The sequence below is a fragment of the Ptychodera flava genome, chromosome 13, assembly GCF_041260155.1.
Source record: "Ptychodera flava strain L36383 chromosome 13, AS_Pfla_20210202, whole genome shotgun sequence".
In the NCBI taxonomy this organism is placed as follows: domain Eukaryota; kingdom Metazoa; phylum Hemichordata; class Enteropneusta; family Ptychoderidae; genus Ptychodera; species Ptychodera flava.
In genome coordinates this window covers 39055526-39076788 of record NC_091940.1, presented here as the reverse complement: position 1 = coordinate 39076788, position 21263 = coordinate 39055526, and the positions used below count along the sequence as shown (strand labels likewise).

At 35.5% G+C, this 21263-nt stretch overlaps 1 protein-coding gene across 4 annotated transcripts in view; it reads left to right on the top strand.

Moving 5' to 3' along the window:
- LOC139148410 (cilia- and flagella-associated protein 44-like) overlaps positions 1-21263 on the top strand; it is a 65707-nt gene that overhangs the window by 13494 nt on the left and 30950 nt on the right. For all 4 annotated transcript variants that reach the window (XR_011555923.1, XR_011555924.1, XR_011555922.1 and 1 more), the window contains exon 3: positions 7456-7574. The gene's annotated coding sequence lies outside the window, so the exon portion shown is untranslated. The remainder of the gene's footprint in view (positions 1-7455; positions 7575-21263) is intronic.

Below are 21263 nucleotides of genomic sequence, written 5' to 3'. Positions count from 1 at the left end.
TCTCGGGGTCTATGGAAAAAGTCTCATTTGAGCTTTGGATTTGCCGCTTGGGAAAACTGATATTATAATAGTATTTTCCTGGTTCTATCCGATATATCCTCGGAAAACTTTTTTCATTAAAGCCGGAATTTCTAAACTTCAGCTAATTTCTAAATTTAGAACGCTATTTAGAAAGCGATAATTATCTTTTTTCTCCGATATATCCTCGGAAAAATGTTTTCACTTCAAGCCCGACTTTCTAAACTTCAGCTAATTTCTAAATTTAGAACGTTATTTAGAAAGCGATAATTATCGTTTCTGGCTAAACTTTCTGAGTTTAGATTTAGATTTAGACAATTCTAATTTAGATTTCTAAACTTCTAGCTAAACTTTCTAAAAACGTTAAAAACTCAATTCCGCACCTTAATGTCATAACTGGCCATCGCACATCGTTGACATTATGCATGACAGAATATTACTTTAATGTTATTTTTCGGTCACGCTTACGTTAGTCCATAGACTTGGTTCAAGTCTGTGATTTGCGAATGTTTGAGTGGAGTGAACGCAATGATTTGTATTTTGCTTTCATGTGAAACGCGCGCGTGAGTGGACGCGATGAGTAGGGTGAATGCGATGAGTGGAGTGAACGCTATACAGCGGAGTTTCACCGTGAATCCGGCAGAAACTAACTCACTACTGCGCAGACTCAAACGTGACGCATTCAATCGCTGGGAAAACCTGGCGTGAGCTGCCAAATTCCGGATAGGTTTGTACGAAATAGGAGAGACACAAGAGAAACTATTATAAATGATTTTATTTTTTTTTAAATTCACCGACTTGAACCAAGTCTAGTCCATGGAGGTAGAAAAGCTCTCTTCTACTTCAACACTGTAAAGTTAAGTGTTAAAGGATAGAACACCAATTAAACGCCTTTTTGTAACACTTTTTGAACGCGTCTAGACGTTCAGAAAATTAACACTACGTGTTCAACCAACGTTCAATTTTTGAACACACGTGTGCAGATTTTGAACGCTACGTGTTCATCAGACATTATATTGAACACCATGGTGTTCCATATCAGAACACTCGTTGCACATGAAATGTGTTCAAAAAATTGAACGCATTTACGCGTTCAAAGGGCTGTAACACTTTTTGAACGCATGGACGCCGTTCAACGATAAGTGTGTTAAAGGCTAGAACACATGATGCGCGCTTGTTGAACACCTTTAATTTTGGGCGTTCAGGGGGTGTTCAAGCCTTGAAATAATATTACAGACCACTGATATTCAGTAAAATTATTTTATTCTAAAAATGCACAAAACATTTATACGGTAAAATACAATAATTTACTGTAAAATGGGCAAATAAACATTGCTACTTTGTATGTAAAGTTTGTCAGAGGAAACTACCAACGGTGTAAACACCCTCCTATCAAAAACATAAGCAATAAAAAATCCCCATAAACACTGTAGATCGTTTTAAAAATATGAACAAAGTAATGACAAAACTGGTTTTACTTAAATATTGTGGATTACGTTTAATGTTCATACTTGTTTAAAAAGTACAAAACTCATCTGAAAAAGCTTACAGTTTGGCTTACTTATTGTGTTGAAAACATGTATATGTATGAAATGTATACTCCATTTTTGTAAGATGGCTTCTTAAAGACATTTCCTCTTGTGTAGACAATTGTAAAGTTTGAAGGAAAAAAGTTAGTCAAGGCTTCTCTAGTGCGCATGGTATATAGTTGTCCACATTTAAGTAAACACAACATGTCAAGTTGTCAAATTGTCACAGTAAGGCACAACATGCAGAAAGTGGGGAAAGGGGTCCTTGGCAGGATAAAACCTATTTCCTTGTCCAACGAAGTCCTTCATAAACAAAAAGGTTTGTTTGTTTGTAATATCTTTAAATAAACCCTGAAATAAATCGGTGACATTTCAAAAATCTACTTTTCAGAAATTAAAAACATATTCGTAAAGACCTTTCAAATTCTGGTGTACCCTGCTATTAATTTTTATACAATATTTTTTACCAAAAATGGTAAAAATCGCCCTTAAAATAAAAGAAAACGTAGATTTCATCATAACTTGAATATATCACATTCTGGTAATCCCTAATATCTTAAAAATATCTGAAATGTTTTTAATGTCTTAAAAATACAAAGTTGCAAATTTCTCCATAATTTGAACAATCTGAAAAAAGGCTATCAGTAGAGATCTATGTCCTAAATATCAAAGCTGTTAAATTAGCAGTTTGAAGAAGATTTTTTAAAGATTTTTTGACCAAAAATGACAAAAATTGCCATGAAATATAAAAATTTGAATATTTCATCACAATTAGCACAAATTTGACTAAGGTCATTATTATGGACATGTTTACCAAATATTGAAGACGTCAGTAAAAGAGAAGAAGATTTTTACAAAAAAAATAGCAAAATCAGCCTCAAAAACATAAATTTGCATATTTCATCATAATTTAAACATATCTGATTAGGGTAATCCCTGGGAACCTGTAATCCAAATATTAAAGGATTCGTACAGGCTGTTTTGAAGAAAAACCTTGTTATGTACAAATTTGAGTACAATGCTACACATCCACTTATTTAGCTGACAGCAAAGCTAAAAACCAGTTGCTAAGAACAAGAAACGCGTTGAGCTACAATACAAAATAATCTTAGGTTTGATAGCAGGCTACGATCAACTAAATGTTACAGGGGCATAAGCTTTCAAAAACGTGAAGTCTCCTTCATCAGATGCAAGGGGGAATGAAAAATTGAAGCAGAAAGTGACAGAAAATTCAGAGTGAACATTTTTACTATGAATTTTCTGTCGCTTTCAGCTTTAATTTTTCATTCCACCTTTGCATCTGATGAGGGAGACTACACGTCTGTGAAAGCTTATTCTCCGGCAACATATAGTTGATCATAGCATGCTACCAAAGCTTAGATTAATTAAGAACACAAATACAGAAACTTATCAAAATTCAGTTACTGAACCTTGAAAATTTAAATCTACATTAGAGATGAATTGGGTTCTCAAGCTTGGTTCCGGACAGCTACCTCTTCTGCAACAACTCTTGATTTTCAGTTAAGTCCATTGTTTTATATCCTGAAAATAATGCAACAATAGGTAATATGGCGAGATGAGACTTTCTATGAAAGACAAGTAAAGGGGCTGATTAGGTTAAGGAAAAGGGGAGCCTCTTTTCAATACTGTTACAAAATATTTGCTTATTCTTGTCATCAACTGATTAAAATAAAAAAGCCAAACTCTCATATGCTGAAACAATACATTGTATAATCTACGATGTTTAATTGATGTTTTACATGCGATTGTCTCTACTAAAAGACATGTGTTAGCTGTGATTACGCAGCGGTACCATGCAAGGCGTATCGATCGCGCTCAGGTCAAGGGTTATCGCTACAGTGTGTTCCGATGACCCTTGACCCGAGAGAGATCGATCGATACGCCATGGCCAAAAGTACCACTGCGTATTCACAGCTAGTTGTTGGTATACCAGCCACTGAAAGAAAAAAGGTTTCTTCACGTAGTTAAGCTATTTCAAAGTACAATACAATTAATTTCAAAGGATAATAATACAGATGCTTCAAAATCTAAAACCTTTTACTATTTGGAGAGAAAACTTACCCTTTCTGGTCTTGTTTCCGCACGATCACGACTTCAGCGTGCGCTTACAAGAAAAATGTCGCAACTTCCGTTTTGATGCATCATGGGATAAGAAAAGGCACCAAACTTGAACACCAAGTGTTTAGAAGTAGAACGCCTCTTGCACGCCGATGTTAAAATTTAAACGTTCATGGTGGTTTTCTGATTGTCTTTTCAAATTTTCAAAATTTCAACCCGAAATAAACGTGTAAAATTATTTTTATACTTCCTTTTTTAGAAAAAACATGCTTTCAGCAATTGTAGACCGGAAATATTTTTCACTTAGTGTGAAATTTGTCATACCAAAATCCGTGTACGTATGCCGGACAGCGAGGCAGTAGTAAAGTTAATATAGCCATTGTAAAGTAAAAAACACAAAAGATTGTTAACTGTTTCAGAGTATTGTAAAATTTCTGTGATGCTGAGTTTTTGAACACTTGAAGGAGATGGTTGTTAACACATCGTGTTCAGGCTTAGAACATCATTGTTAATAATATGAACACTAGTGTTAACAATTTGAACACTAGCCGTTCAAATTTGAACACCGACATGTACATTTTGAACGCGTAAAGACGCGTCTAGCGTCCGCTATTTTTACAGTGTACGATCATGGAGTAAGGAGTGGAGCTAGTACCTCCATACTGAACGGCAATATTTGTGTACTTGGTAATTATCTGCTCACTGTGTTTTAATGTCGTTAACAAACGGCTTTGCTAGGTCTGCATAGTTTTCCCTGTTCGATGAACATTAGTGTTATATTTGAAGGGAAATTTGTGAAAATAAAAACGATTGTCTGTCTCACGCGTGACTGAGCGTAGTACGTGCGGGGGATGTCAACCTGATGTAACAGCCATTCCCCAGATTTCCAACAGATATGAGTGTGTGCGTAAACGAGAAAAGTAAATCATGAATTTTAATAGACGTGGTGGGTATGGCTGATATTTCGACCAAATAGGCCATAGCCACAACGTCTAAATCTGTGTGGGGAAAGCTGTCATGAACCATTGTGATTCACTCCGGAACACCCATCCCAAATATGTCTTTGGTTATCATCTTGTTAAACCTTCCCGATCCAAGTCTTCAAGTGAAAGGCTACTGTATATATCCTTACGAAAAAGAGTTGTACATACAATTTCGCATGCAAAACAACAGTACTATCGTGACATTTTTAGAAGAAATTCTATAGTTCCCTCTTTTATTTGGATTTCTATATTCTGTCTTACAGGGGCGCTGCACCCAACGTAGCGTATTTTGCTCAAAATAACTTTTGAGTCAACATTGGTCAATTTCAATTATGTTGACCCAAGATTAAAATATTGGTTGGGTTCAAATCTAAGCTTGTCAAACAGTCGTTAGTTGCCTAATAAAGAAATGTTAATTAAGCACATTTATGCAAATCACCCGATTTCGTTGCTTTTTCTTTTCTCCCAATTTCAAGACTTACAAAGAATTGAACTCCATTATAGTTGGTCACATTTTCTGAAATTTTCTCATAAAGTTTGAAAATGCTATTTAAGAAAACATTTGTTTTGGCAATGGAGTTCTTACATTTTGAATAAGAGCCATTTTAACTTTGTTAATCATATTTTAATCACTTTTGAGTGTCAGTCTTTCAATCCATAGCATTCTTGAATGATGGTAGATAATGTAAAATAAAATTATCGTTGTCTTCTGCATATACTTTTGTTTCAAGTGAATCACTACGTTTTAGAAAATAATATCGAGTTTTTGACTTGAATTAATTTTTATTATAAATACCCAAACTGAGGATTTTTTACCAAAAATGTACACCCTTTCATCCCTCGAGTAAACTATTGCTATCGTACTATACTTTAGATTCTCTGCTTTGCGAAACAAAAATATATATTGGGGTTCCCATCTTAGATGAGAAATATTCCTTAAAAAAAGTGTTGGCAACGTGCAGGTTCTCCTTAATTTCTTATCTCACACAAGGTTCTTGCATTCTATATCAGGGTGAAAAAGGTAATCAATCATAAGAATGTCGCCACTTGCATTGTTAATAAGAAAAGCCCCAGGCTAAATGTTTTGCATGACATGGGTCTTATTGATCACTTGGTTAGTTCAAAAATTGGTGATACCCTTGCCAATTGAGATTACTTCGATTTCAGTTGGTTTTGTTAGAGAACAGCTCTCAACACTCAATGAAAGTAAATCATCTGGTAATGCCAATGTTTCACCCAAACAAAGGGGAGTTCAAATGCATATGTATTATATAGGAAACAATGATCTCTTGGTGCTCTTAAAAATTGAAGTTGTGCAAATATTTAATTATCATGTGCATCATATAGAAAAGCAGACCAAAAAAAGCCTAACGTTGATGCTGATGGTGTATATCATAATTCAAAGACAAGTAAATGACATTGACCGGATAATGTGAACAGTACTTACTTGATTTGTGTCAGCTGCAACAGAGAAAAAATATTCAGCTCGTGTAGCTTGTGCTAGGCCTCAGCCATTAAAATGTACGTTTGTTCTAATGAAGAATTCAAATCGCTAGGTACAGCACATCAGAAATCAATAGTATAGCATAGACGTCATCGAATTTCAGCATTCTGCAGCGTTGTCTCCTCAGATAGGTGTTTGTCACTGAAATGTTAGAATTTAGTAGAATAAGTATTGAACGGGTCCTTATGATTGTACACATGTACACATCAACGATTGTCATAACATCATATACAATTGTGAACGTCGAACCTACCACAAATGCCGAAAGTTAGAAACTGAAACGGAAGAGATTAATCAAACGGACATTGTTATATTAATGTCGGATAATAATACGGTGGTTTCAATCGGGTTCGAACTCACAACGTACGGTACCCAGTCACCTAGCGGAGAAGCCACAGACAAAACCGCTCGGCCAAATCCCTAATCTCAAAAAAGATTGGTTCAATAACCGAGCTAAGTTGTTACAATTTTTCTGACTGCGACCTTCCACACGCTGTAGAGTTCGCAAAGCACTCACGCTCGTACGCTCACTTTCACACGTCGCACACAAACTTTATCGAAACGGAGCAAGGAATATATAGCTGGGCGAAAGACAGCCTCGGGGACAATTCTGTCCACCAGCAGAGCTATCGGCCGGTAGAAAATACGGTGGTTTCAATCGGGTTCGAACTCACAACCTAGCGGAGAAGCCACAGACAAAACAGCTCAATATCTTTCATTCAATGCATTGTTGCTGAAGATAAAATCATTAGGCCCTACTTGGCAGCATAATGAATAAGTCAAGTTTGGCATATCACTATAAAGCCATACTTATACTAAATAAACTTTGTTTTGAAAATGCAGCACATGTAATCAGTATAATGTGAAATTAAATTTGCCACATTTTGATATTTTAAGATTTACTAAGTGTGTGTGGATTCCTCGCCGTCAATTGCGTTAAAGCAGGGATATACAATACATATGTATAGAAGTGTCTTTGCATATTTCGATACAAATAGAGAATCAAAGTGTAAGACCAAGGGTCCGTAGAAAGTGTATTTCATTTGAAATCATTTTTGTCACTCTGCAAAAAATTGAAGCTGCCATATTGAAACCCACATTCAAAGCTCTGAAGTCAAACAGAAGCGAAATGATTCACCTGGTAGGATTAATTCTGTGCCTTTCGCTGTACTTACCAGTTCTACTTTCAGTGTGGTGGTGACCTGAGACCCAGAACGATTTTCTCTATATAGTCTTTGTTCTATGTGGTTTGACAGTAAGCTCTGTGTTAACAAGGAAATGACGTATCGACTGTCATTTGTTGATTATAATTGCATATTACTTCTGGCAATAATTTGTCTAGGAGGCCATCCATTGAGCGATTCACAATGGTGCTACGATTGGCATTACTAGCTGTGTTAGCTTTTGTTACAAACAAGAGTACCGGTACTTCAAGTGAAAACACGACGCCGATGACCGAAGGTAAGACGCAATATATACACTATTTCACCATTTGATGACCATAAAGTGAGTGAACGTGTTATGCCTGGCAGTATAGTGGTCAAATAATTTCGTCATATATCAAAACTTAAGATTGGGGAATAAGGACGTGAAATGAAAGTCATTTTGAAAAAATGCATGAAAATGGTGTAAAAAATCACAAGATTATTCCGTTCTCTACAAAAACCTGCGAACAAAATGCCCAAATCGGCAGTTTGCTCAACACTGCTCTTGCAAAAAATATGTCACTCATTGTATGGTACGTAGCACAGTGTTTTCTGCACTTAATTTTGAAAGTTATTTGTAAAGGAATGTTTTAGAACTCAATGCTGCGGGAAATTGCTGTGTTTCAGTCTCTATAAACTCCCTACACACTTGAAGGTTTGAATTTGTCACAAGGCAGTGTATACACGTAAGCGCAGTAAGCAGTCCAAAATAAAACAGTGGGCTTTTTTATACAATATCTCTACAAAATCACAAGGGAACATGTTTTAATTAATAGCCTTTTTGTTCACTCACTGTATACACTACTATATATGTTGTTTTAAGACATTGGTGGTATTTCTCGGTTTAAGTAGTCACCTACCTTCACTTGAAATACACTGAGAAATGTAATGACACGTGCTTAGTTAGATAGTCATGTTTCCTATAAAAGCTTGAAAAAAGTTAACCTGAAAATATTCAAGAAATGGTATAGCCTTAAACTGGTGACAATGATGAGGTTAAGCAGTGAAAAGAAGGGTCCCTGTATTCACGTTTTCTTTTGCAATCCCATTCAAAAGACCCAAAATATGTATGTGACATCTTGAGGTCTGTTTTGAAGAACCGTTTAGTGTAAAATAAGATTACTATTGCACGATGTTCTATGTAATATTTACCTTTACCCGGACTGGGCATCTGCAGAACGTAAAGCACTGCCTATGACATTTCTGAAAGAGATAAGATTGCTCCCTGCTCATTAATTGGTTTTATAATGTTGACTGGGTAGGTCGGGTTACCCGCTCCGCGATGGTTTTGATGACCGAAGCAGGCGATAGACAGCCAGTATATGTGTTCGTGGAATGATAGGCGGGTTTGATGTCTGCTGCGCGCCAGGATATAGCCCCGGTGGTCCATTGGATTGTTTGACGGCGGTGGCGATCCCGGCCTCAGTGAGTTTAGGGATGTGGTCTGTTGCTCCATGCATTGGTACTGTGTCGGAATTCGAAGGGGCAGCGCCTGGGTCGCTAGGTTGAGACCGTTGTCGCCGAAGCAAGTAAGGCTCTAGGTGAATCATGACCCGGTCTTTTTCTTTGTTTTACCCATGGTCGGGATGCGTGAAGGATTTTCGATGTGTACGTCAGCGTTGCAGGAGCTGAAGTGGCGGCAAATGGCTTTGGCCAAGGGGGTATGCATGGATAGCTGATGGTCAGTGATGCGAGCAGATAACGGGTTTGACGTCATGCGAGGCATGCATGGCATTCATAATTGATAGTGAGGGTGATCAAATAGCAGCTGTGATTCGAGAGGCAAGGGTTTATTGTGTGTTCGGCTTATTATTTTTTTTCCAGAGCTACCGTGACTCCAATTTCACATTTTTTGTGTGGAAAAATTATCAATGAGCAGGGGATCAAACTCCATAATCATGTAGCACTGACGACATACTTTACATTTTGATGTGAATATTCCCATTTGTTTATAAAATATATCTTTTCTATGTAAAGGACGAAATATTCTTCACGCGTATGGAGCTGTTCATCACCTTGTGAGTCCTTTAATACACCTATAACATAATATTTTAAAAATGTTTAGCTTCTGACATTTTCTAACAAAACTAGGAATATTGTAGCATGAGTGATCACCACGCAGCCGTTGTCCAGGATTTATTTTGAGGACGTGCGTGATTGCCCTCTTAGTCTCCACCACCCTAGTTCAATAAAGAAGGCAAATATATAACTAGGATTTTCCAGAAAATTTTAAATAATCTTTTCACCAAACATGTATATGAAATGTTATATGTAGTGGTTAAAAATATTAAACATAAATGAGTTGACATTTCTTCTGACAGTTGCATGGATCTATGATTAGATTTCCATAACAATTCTTAATGTTTCGACGGGGAAGCAAATACGTAGCCATTGCTTACGCATGAGTTTCAGGATCATCATCTTTAACTCTTACTCATCAATGTATGTATGTATGTATGTATGTATGTATGTATGTATGTATGTATGTATGTATGTATGTATGTATGTGTGTATGTGTGTGTGTGTGTGTGTGTGTGTGTGTGTATGTATGTATGTATGTATGTATGTATGTATGTATGTATGTATGTATGTATGAAAGTCCGTCCACGTCAATAACTCCTAAACCGCAGAACCTACTTTCTTAGTATTTGACGTACAGGTGCACCTAGGGGTGGAGATGTGAATTTGTTCAAATGACTTGTCAGTGTCGAAAATATGCAAATGAGGGGAAAAAAGGAAAACCCTGCAAATTGCTAAAACTATGTAACCGTTGGACAGATTGGATTGAAACTTGGCTTGCAGGTTCCTTTGGGTATTCTTAATTAGTGTGTCCGAATTGGGATGAAATTCAAATGGATTTGTCAGTGTCGAAAATATGCAAATGAGGGAAAAAAAGGAAAACCCTGGAAATTGCTAAATCTCTGTAGCCGTTGGAGAGATTGGATTGAAACTTGGCTTTCAGGTTCCTTTGGGTATTCTAAATTAGGTGTGTCCAAATTGGGATGAAATTCGCATGTTTCTATTTTGGGGTTATTTTTTTCAGTTTTTATTCAAAAATATTTTGCTCTGAGTACGCTGGTCCGATTGCTTTGAAAGTTGGTATACATGTTCCTCGGGATGACCTTAGTCATTAGCTCACGTGTGTAAACACGTGGGCTATGTCATAGCGATGTCTGTCTATCTGTCCGTGTGTGTGTGTGTGTGTGTGTTAGTGTGTGTGTGTGTGTGTCTGTCTGTCTGTCTGTTTACACGATAACTCAAAAAACGCCTGAACGGATTCAAATTAGATTTGGTAGACAGGTACCATATGCTACTTGCAAGAACTGATTAGATTTTGGTTAGTGTGGCTTGCATATTAATGAAGTTATGCAATATCGTTTTTTTCTGTACAATGGTTTCCCTATGGAGACGGTAATGACAGTGTAGACATATATCAAGAAATACTGCACAAAATTTCATGAAACTTTTCACAGATGACAATCTCAGAACATTATGATGATACTGTGATTGTCATGTCAATTATCTTCTCATTTGCATATTTAATGAACTTTTGTTATTAGTGAGATAACTCTGAATTTCCTGCATTAACTTGGTGATACTTGCAACAAATATTGATCTGATATATATCTAATTATACTTAGAAGCATTAGGAAGTGTCAAGTTGATAAATAGCTCATTTGCATATTTTATGAAGGTCTGTAATTAGTCATATATCTCCGTTAAAACTTCACGAAATGTGATGAAATCTGCTGCAGATAATGATCCAACTAATATCTAACTTTAGTGCAAAGCACTTAGTAGTGTGACATTAATTAAGGGTTCATTTGCATATTTAATGAACTTTGTAATTATGTATATAACTTTGAAATTACGGCACCCAAGTCAGTGAAATTAGTTACAGATATTGATTTGATAAATATCTCATTGTACTGAGAAGCATTTGGCAGTGTCAAGTTAACAAATCGGTAATTTGCATATTTTATGAAGTTTTGTAATTAGTGATATAACTCCAAAATAACTGCACCAAATGTGATAAAATCTGCTGCAGAGACTGATCCGACAGATATCTAATTGTGGTGTAGAGCATTTAGTTGTGTGAAGTTAATTAAGGTTTCATTTGCATATTTAATGAACTTTGTAATTAGTGATATTACTCCAAAATTACAGCGTTAAATTTGATGAAACTTGCTACAGATGTTGATCTGATAAATATCCAATTGTACTGAGAAGCATTGAGCAGTGTCAAGTTAATAATTAGCTCATTTGCGTATTTCATGAAGTCTTATAATTAGTCATATAACTCCGAAATAACTGCATCAAATGTGATGAAAACTGCTGCACATACTGATACGACAGATATCTAACTGTGTTGTAAAGCATTTAGTAGTGTAAAGTTAATTAAGGGTTCATTTGCATATTTAATAAACTTTGTAATTAGGTATATAACTCTGAAATTTTGGCACCAAAATTTTGTGAAACGTGCTACAGATATTGATTTGATAAATATTTAATTGTGCTATGAATCATTGAACAGTGTCAAGTTAATAATTAGCTCATTTGCATATTTCATGAAGTCTTTATAATTAGTCATATAACTCCGAAATAACTGCATCAAATGTGATGAAAACTGCTGCACATACTGATACGACAGATATCTAATTGTGTTGTAAAGCATTTAGTAGTGTAAAGTTAATTAAGGGTTCATTTGCATATTTAATAAACTTTGTAATTAGATATATAACTCTGAAATTTTGGCACCAAAATTTTGTGAAACTTGCTACAGATGTTGATCTGATAAATATCCAATTGTACTGAGAAACATTGAGCAGTGTCAAGTTAATTATTAGCTCATTTGCATATTTTATGAAGTCTTATAATTAGTCATATAACTCCGAAATAACTGCATCAAATGTGATGAAAACTGCTGCACATACTGATACGACAGATATCTAATTGTGTTGTAAAGCATTTAGTAGTGTAAAGTTAATTAAGGGTTCATTTGCATATTTAATAAACTTTGTAATTAGGTATATAACTCTGAAATTTTGGCACCAAAATTTTGTGAAACGTGCTACAGATATTGATTTGATAAATATTTAATTGTGCTATGAATCATTGAACAGTGTCAAGTTAATTTAGGGTTTATTTGCATATTTAATGAACTTTGTAATTAGTGAAATTACTCTAAAATTACAGCATTAAATTAAATAAAACGTGCTACAAATGTTGATCTGATGGATATCTAATTGTCCCATAAAGCATTGAGCAGTGTCAAGTTAATTAAAAGCTAATTTGCATATTAAATAAACTTTTGTAATTAGTGATTAAACTCTGAGAGTACTGTGCGAAGTTGAAAAAAAACCTGCTACATATAGTGATAACATATATCTCATTGTTCTGTGAAGCGTACTACTATTAATGAACCTGTTGTAAAACACGTGAGCATATTCAGTTCATATCTGGTTTTTATACAAATTTAATTGAAATTTTAATATTTATAAATTTTTGGACAATTTTCCAAATTTTTGGTCAAATTGTTATTTATCCAAAAACAATTGATCTGATAGCTTTGATATTTGGTATACAGGTTCCTAGGGTTGATCAAAATCGGATGTATTCAAATTCTGATGAAATCTGCAATTTTGTATTTTTGAGATAATTTTTTTATTTTTGGTTAAAAATTTTTTTTCTCACAAATTTAATTGTCTGATAGCTTTTATATTTGGTATACAGGTTTCTAGGGTTAATCTTCATATGATACATTGAAATTAGATTGAAATAGGCAATTTTGTATTTTGGGGGCAATTTTCCCATTTTGGGTCAATACATTTGTTTCTCAAAAACTTTTTGTCTAATAGATGTTCCTGCAGATGATTTCAATTAAATATGTTAAATTATGGTAAAAATTTTAATTACCGTATGTATTTTTGCAGGGTTTTTTGGCCATTTTAATCAGGCCGACCTGAAGTGGGCTATCAATGATTTCCTCATTCAGCAGCACATGTGTCACAAAAGTTATTCACTGGGCCTACATAACACAAAAAAGCATTTGCAGCTGCTAGGCCGCTAATTTTAAATTTTCAGAGAAATATCTTCAATTTTATGTTTTAGTAAAGTTATTTCCTAATTGTTGACAGAAAAAAATTACAGAAATAGTCTGCTGTACAGTATTGATTTGAAATTTGGTTTGTAAATCCCTAACAAATGTTTTCATACATATATTACCATGTCAGAATGAGATGAACAATTGCAATATTTTTTTTTCTTTGTTGTGTAAAAAATATCTTTATAACAACCACTTCCAATGCTGGTTTGAAATTTAGCATGAAGGTTTCAGTGAGTGGTAGTACCATAACTTATTCAGATTGTGTTGATATGAACAAAATTAATAAATTTTGAGAAGAGATTTTCTTAATTTTGCCGATTTTATACCTACAGGAACCTAGAGTACATAATGTGGTGATTTAGTTATTAGGTAAACTATTTTGAGTTGAAATGCAGTAAAAAGCTATTAGAAAGCAAAGGTAAAGGTGATTTTAGCTGGTTGGTTCTCCAACAAATACAGTCCATAATTTTTTCAATGTTGAAGAGTATCAAGGTTGTAAATAGTCACTTCTTGCCATCTGGCCATGGAAGAAAACAATGTTTACTTTTCCCTGTAGGGTTTCTCTGTTAATGTTGAAATTTCTCCATGTATCCGGTGTATGGGCAAAATGCAAACATTGGTTTCATGTTATGTCTTTCAGTCTATGTCAAATATTGTTCATGAGAAATCAAGAAAAGTTTGCTATGTGCCTGTAAAAGATAAAATATTCGTCAATGCATATAAACTGCTCTGTGGGTTGATTGTCTTAAAATTATCACATAATTGGAAAGAGGACAAGAAATACATCAAATTGATGGAATGTATTTACCCTGGGTGCGTGTATACAAGCTGTTTGTTATATTTTTATCACTTCCATGGGCCAAGGTACACTAGGACGCCAAGAGAAAGTTTTTGGAGGTTATAACTTAATAATTTCCGCACTAAATGTGATCAGCTTCAAAACGTTGAATGCTTAGACGGCTACCTATAATAGAATGCATGCTTGTAGATGTTGATAAAAAAATAAGAAAAACATTTAATTTTTCTTAATCTGCAATATTTCTATAGTTGAGAGAGTTATTACTTTGGTATTTTGTACATATATCGGGAGCGACAATGTACGTGATATTTTTGTTGAAAAGCAGTATGTATTTTTGAGCTTTTACAATTTTGGTTCAAACATACTCATTATAAATTCATAAAAATGTGAGAGGAATTTTTAAAATGGTAAAACTCACTTTCCCGAGGCTCAAAACTTTCCCGTTTTCGCCAGCACGCCAATTCCGCTCAGCGCCATACGACAACAACAACACAAATTTTGCCGAACATACTATAGCTTAAAAGTTGGCAAAAATCAGCAAACTACCGAAGAGTGCATGGTCGGAACTCTTCGGAAAAAGAGAGACGAGAGCTACCTGAGGCGAGGCATACATGGAGGGCTTACGTAACCACTTCACACCTTGAAAAATACCCGTAGCCAGTCTGTCTTTCTATTTGTCAGTGTTTTTATGCAGTGATTCTATCTAGAGTATTTAAGAACACTCTAGAATTTATTGATATGCTCATCCTGCAATCATTGGACAGATAAAGTGAAAGGATTCTTAGCCCCAAACACTCTTTTGTATCTCTGGGAAGTACTTTTCTATTTTTAGGTGGTGTTAAAATCTGATAATAATTTTTTGCTGGCGACATTTTGAAACCGACCCAGAGCGTTTGTTTAACAGCGTAGATTTCTCAGCATTGATAATGTGCAGCTTTTCTGATACAAAGATTTCATCGCTTACTTATATGTTAGAATAGCTCGATACTTTGTCAATAATTGACCACGAAATGTCAAAGACTTGGTCCTTACTTTTTTAGTTCCATATAAATTTTGACATTTCTGTACTTTTTTTATATTGCTCGTTACGGAACGATTGTATATAGTTAGTGAAGCGCGTCTTGAAGATGTTATCAGTGAGGCAGATGTAAACCTTCCCCCCGTTGTCCTCCTTTGATACTTTGGCCTTGTAAACCACGCCTTTGACCTGGCAGTTACCCTTCAAGGGGCATGTAGACTTGTCCCGGCAATTACAATCAGCTGGTTGATTCTTACTCTGATCTCCGGTGATTACCCTCTTATTATGCGATTTGATTATACTTGCCATGTTCTTCATACGGCTGTAACTCACTTAAATCTTATTTCTATCGTAGATCTCGTGAAGTTTAGACCTCTATGGAAAGTATTTGTCAACAAGAAATTTCTTGACGATATTAGTTTCCACGTTCTTGCTTAAAGGAGGTTGAACCACGTGACGTGACGCTTCCTGTTATTGTTTCTCCTCGCTGGCTGTTGCTCTTGACATGTTCAATTTTATCTATGTACCCGCTGTATCGGCAACTATATTTAAACACATAGCTGACGCAATACGCAAACGCATCTCAACAATATCCAGCGATAGAGGCATTTTGATAAATACAAAGGTCACAACAACACAGCATTAAAGTAAAACGTAAAATATAGAAAAGTGCGTCCCAAAGATATAAAAGACAGTGCAGGACTAAGAATCCTTTCACTTCATCTGTCTGAAGATTGCAGGATGCATGAAACTTTAGTAACAGATATCATCACTTTGTACTTGAAGTGATTTGTATTATCATTTAAAACGCTCTGCTTTAGCATCGACGGCTGTCATTCCCCACGAGGACATCTGTAAATTGTTAATATATATATATATATATATAATATATATATATATATATATATATATATATATATATATATATATATATATATATACATTAACAATTTTTACCATCATCGACCAACATCAAATAGATTTTAACGAAAATCAAAATAGCAGTTCACGCATGAATATTATACATCCTGTGTTAAGCACCTACCTGACTTCGAAGGCCTTTACCTGACCTGTAACGATGGAAACCTGTCCGTACATCTTTCACATGGCCCGGTAACTCCATGGGTGCTCCTATTCAAATCAATGCTCTGACTTGCACTCAAATCAATGCATGTAATCGTTGTAAGGTTTCAAGTTATGATGCTCTGCAGTGGATTTTTACACTTTACTTTTCATATAACTTATATTGATTTAGTAATTTTCAGTTTTTTCATTCAATTTATGGCCTTTGTTTTATTTTCATCTATTTTTATTGTTTTTTTCATTGTCGAGTTTCTTGTACAAGTTTGTTACTGTTTACTTTCATATCATTTATTGTATTTTAAAGTTACGCTAGTGTGTTTATTGGGGTGTTTCGTGAATGAGGGTAGCTATGCCGTGAAGGAATATCTAGCCAAGCCAACTGTTTCTGTATTAAATAAATGAGAATTCTGACTGTTTGTGTATTCATTTGTTGATAAAAGGAAAGGCGGAGATACACAATCTAGTTCTATATCCGCTATTAAACTGCGCCAGGTCGCGTAGCTTCTTAAGTATCATCTGTCGGTTCTCCCTATTATACTAAATAGAGTCACATAGTGTACATCCACTGTGCACCGAAGACAGAGTAATGCACGTACTAAATATTTATCTATCCTAATAAGGATCATTGTTTGGTTGTGACACGTGTTAGGGTTCATAGCGACTTATGTCGCACTAACAGACTAACAATTGTGTATCTTGTACAAAATATCAGTATTTCGACTCTACTCTACAATTTATTCATCCGGCGTGACTTGAAGAAATAAATAATAAAGGTCAACACTGCATGTTTTGCCATGCTGGAGGTAAAAGATAAAAGATGGGAAGGCCAGAAAAATTGCAGTCAATTATTGAGAATGAGTTGCCTAGAAAAATAATGTATTGTGAAGCATGGGTGTGAGGTCCAAGCCTGAAGTGTGTGCGACTTACATGTTGAATGTGTGTTGAAAATACCCTAATGACAACAGTCGTGACCCTTTTTTCAAAGTTAAGCTTATCCCCATAGGGCAAAGGTAGCATGAAAGAGAGCCAAGCATGTGCGAGGTTCTGATACTGTCCGCGCAAACATTACGGATGTGATTTATGGTCGGTGTAGTCAAAAAGTAATGCCAATGAAAGCATAAAAAGTTTCTTACGCGGCCGTCATACCCATTTATATTTGCTTTGACTTCTCTTAAATAATAGTGTGCCGTTTTTTGGCAACATACATTAAAGGCCCGATAGCTGTATCTTTGAGCATTATTGTTGTGATTTAACTTCCAAACTAAAACATGTTTTTGGAAATGTATTCATTACGGGGGGTTTATACAGGTAGAATAAACTGTCCACTGGAACTACATGTGCAATTTTGAGGAAGATAAATAATAAATGTTTGCCAAACCATAAAATGGCGCCCTCATGCAAATAAAGCGAAAACATAGTACATAGTGCATATATGCATTTGAATCTTCACAGATACAACAGAGTAGTCCATTATAATGCATAGTGCTGAATGTTTTCCACTGGAACACCATATGCTACGTTTCTTTGTGATACTAACAAGTTTTAAAAATGACGGGAAATCAAAATAACGGTCAAAATTTAAATTTGTCCAATTTTTCAGTGGTAAAAGACTATATCCTTTAAATCTGTAGAATCTAAAGAAAAACAGAGAAAAATAGAAAGCCCTTCTCAGGTCGACAAATTTCAAGAGTTACAGCTACAGGGACTTTGAAGTGGTGAATATTGCCGTTGCTTTCGGGGTCCGTTTGTTCTGATAACAAAATAATTAATGTCGGATACGTGAAATCTTACCTCGAATAAAATAGAATAATTGCTGCAATCACATGAACTAACTAACACTAGCCCTTAAATGTGTGTTGGTTTTCATTGACGTGATTTTGTGTCGGATGGAGCACAATACGAGCCAGGACCAAACTGTTGGAACTTCACTCGCTTACGCTCCCTCCTTTCCGACAATCTGGTCAGCTAACCCAAATTTCCGACCCCACTGTGCTTTACCAGACATGAAAACTAAGCAGTCGTAAATTGTGAAAGTGATTCGAAGAAAAGGAAAATACATTTATTACAAAGTGCATTTATTACGACGTGCCACAATCTCTAAGTGTGTCTCTTATCCGTACGGCGATCTTGACGTACTCAAGTTTAGGCTACACCAATTGTAATATTGTGCACGAAGCTATAGTTTAAATAAGTACTAATACAAAGCGACCAGAAAAGTTGAAGGCGATAAGGAAAGTTGAAATTTTCTATATCTTAAGTTTATTAGTCAGTATCGCAATTACTAGCCGTCTGTGTTTTTCGTATTGCGAGTGTGATGTTACGAGTTTGTGGCTATACCACTTCTTGAATATTTTGTTAACCTTTTTATTTGATTCTGCCATGTAAGACCCACAGATATGACTTAAGAAGAAGTAAATTTAGTCAGCATAGCACTGTCAGATCGGGAATTTCCATTAATCTTGCTTGAAGCTCCAAAGAAATACAAGCGCAGAGATGTAATCGGAACTAAATATTTTCACACAACCTAATTCAGGTTTGATTGCAGGAGATGCACATCACATTTAAGGTCACTATTATTCAATTAATTTGTTCTTATATCAGTCTTGATAATGGAAGTTGATCATGTATTTCTTTCACATCTGCTTATGACATTGTCATATTGTGCTATCATGTTTTTATCCTAACATCTGCATTATTAGGGCCTGGCATCCTGTTTGTAGGTACGGAGTGGTGGTCTCGTTCGTCAGACTTTCTGTGGACCATCTTTCAGAGAGATTTATCAATACTGCTGGCAAGAGAAGGATATAGCGTTTATGTTACAGTATTTAATTCCTCTGATGATGAGAAAGCGGACGCAAAGAAATATAATGTTACATAATCGTTCCAGACGAACGTGATTCAATGAATCATACAGATACTGAACAGCTGTTAATGCACAGACACTTTTTCCCCAGTCTGAATAAGTACACAAATGTTTTAATAATTGTTGCTTGTATGCATGACGGCCGAACTGATAGTTATGTAAATGCAGCACGTAGCATAAAAGAATACGTATTCCCCAATGCAAGTCTGGTACCGATTCTTGCATTCATTCCAGAAGACACTGACATGGATAGTGCTGACGTTGAAAAGATCGAACACGATATCTTAAAACACGCTGATAATTCAGAATTTGTCATCTCTATGGGACCGAGAATATATCAGCACTTTTACAATAAATTTCGCGCCTTGCGACCAAGGGAACATTTGCAAGTTATTCCTTGGATTAAAAACGTAGTTTCAAATATCAGTTTTCCCTTTCCTAGTGGTGTAATCGAAATTTTAACCTTTGATTTCACTTCCAAAACGGTTCATGAATGTTCAGAGAGATTATCCATTGTTGCTCTCGCAATAGGTAAAATTGCTGATTATTTTAAACACTGCAAATTTATTAAATGGAAAGTAAGTGGGCTGCCTAAAAATATTGCATCTCAATGCGAGGAACAGTTAAGATATATTGCTGGCTCTCGTTACCTTTTCATTCGTATATACACTTTCCCGAATGATATTTTTGGAAGCATATCCAGGTATTTTCAACAATGTCATTTACATGTAATCGCTCGTAAACTTGATCCGTTCGGTATTATTAGTTTCCTCTCAAGTGTAACTGCTGTACCGACTTTGAGCACTGACCAGTCTAGTTTTTCCGAGTTTATTAAAAGCCATATGGTACGTCACTATGGAACAGTTATAGTCGAAGACCTCGGAACAAATGACAAAGATACTGAGTCTGTTGAAAAATGGAGAGATAAGATTAGCCAATTGATCTGCGATGGACATAGATATAAAGCATTTGTAGAGAATGCTAAATTACTGCAAGGGGACTTGTCTTTTAGTAGTGAGAAAGGAGAGATAGCCAAATTACGTACAAAGCTTTTACGGTCCATAAAGGAAGTAATTGACAGGAAATTACACGTCGTCGACAAACTACAGGGTAAGTAACCGTATTCCGAATCCATCTCCGATTAAATCATTCTGTATAATGTTACCTGTTAATGATCAATTTAGATATGGAAAATGTGACCTGAAATTAGAGTTGATCTTGTTTGCAAAATGTATGCCCGTCAAAGGAGGGACATCAGATCTATTTATGTAAGTACTGTGAGTCATAGTCTTTCGTTAGATCGAGGGAACCGTCTGCATCTGTATGTTTTGAGAAACAGAATAAACACGTGTAATCATGATTTTGGAGAGCAAAAATTGATCTTAGTATAGCAAAGCATACTCAAAATTGCATGTACGCGTAGGCTGGGAAGTTTCCGCGAGATTTTTTCAAAGTCTGGCAGACACATTTGTAACTAACACGACTGGAACTAATTTGGGATTATTGGATTTTCATATTTTCAAATTTCTCAAACGTGTTAGGTGCCCTATAGCTGAATATTGCAATGTTACAAATTACTCATACAAGTATGTAATGAAAATGGGAAAGCAGATGAAATCATTTGCAGATTAAACATACATTACTTCATCATCTAATTATCCAAAATTAGTTCAAATCGTGTTGGCAGCTCGAAATCTTTGCAAATTTGTATGAGGACAGTTATTTGCTCAGTACTCAACACACGGCAGTAGTGTAGAAGTACTACTTCTCGGTAATATTCCTAGTACCACCTGAGTTTCACACCTTTCTGTGTAAAAAAATCAAGTAATCCATTTGTAGAGCCATCACAATTTAACACCTTTCTTAGAAAGTATGAATGGGCCAGGGCTTTTTATTATTTACTGAAGCTTGGAATTATCCGGTAACATCTAGTCATACAGCAGTACAAGTTACCATCGTGTAGTCGCTGTCCATGATTTATTTTAAGTATTTTCTGTTGTCCGTGGCCAATTTTAAGGATGTGCATATTTGTGTCGGCTGAGTATGCACCACAAGAGTCCAATGCAGAAACCAAGG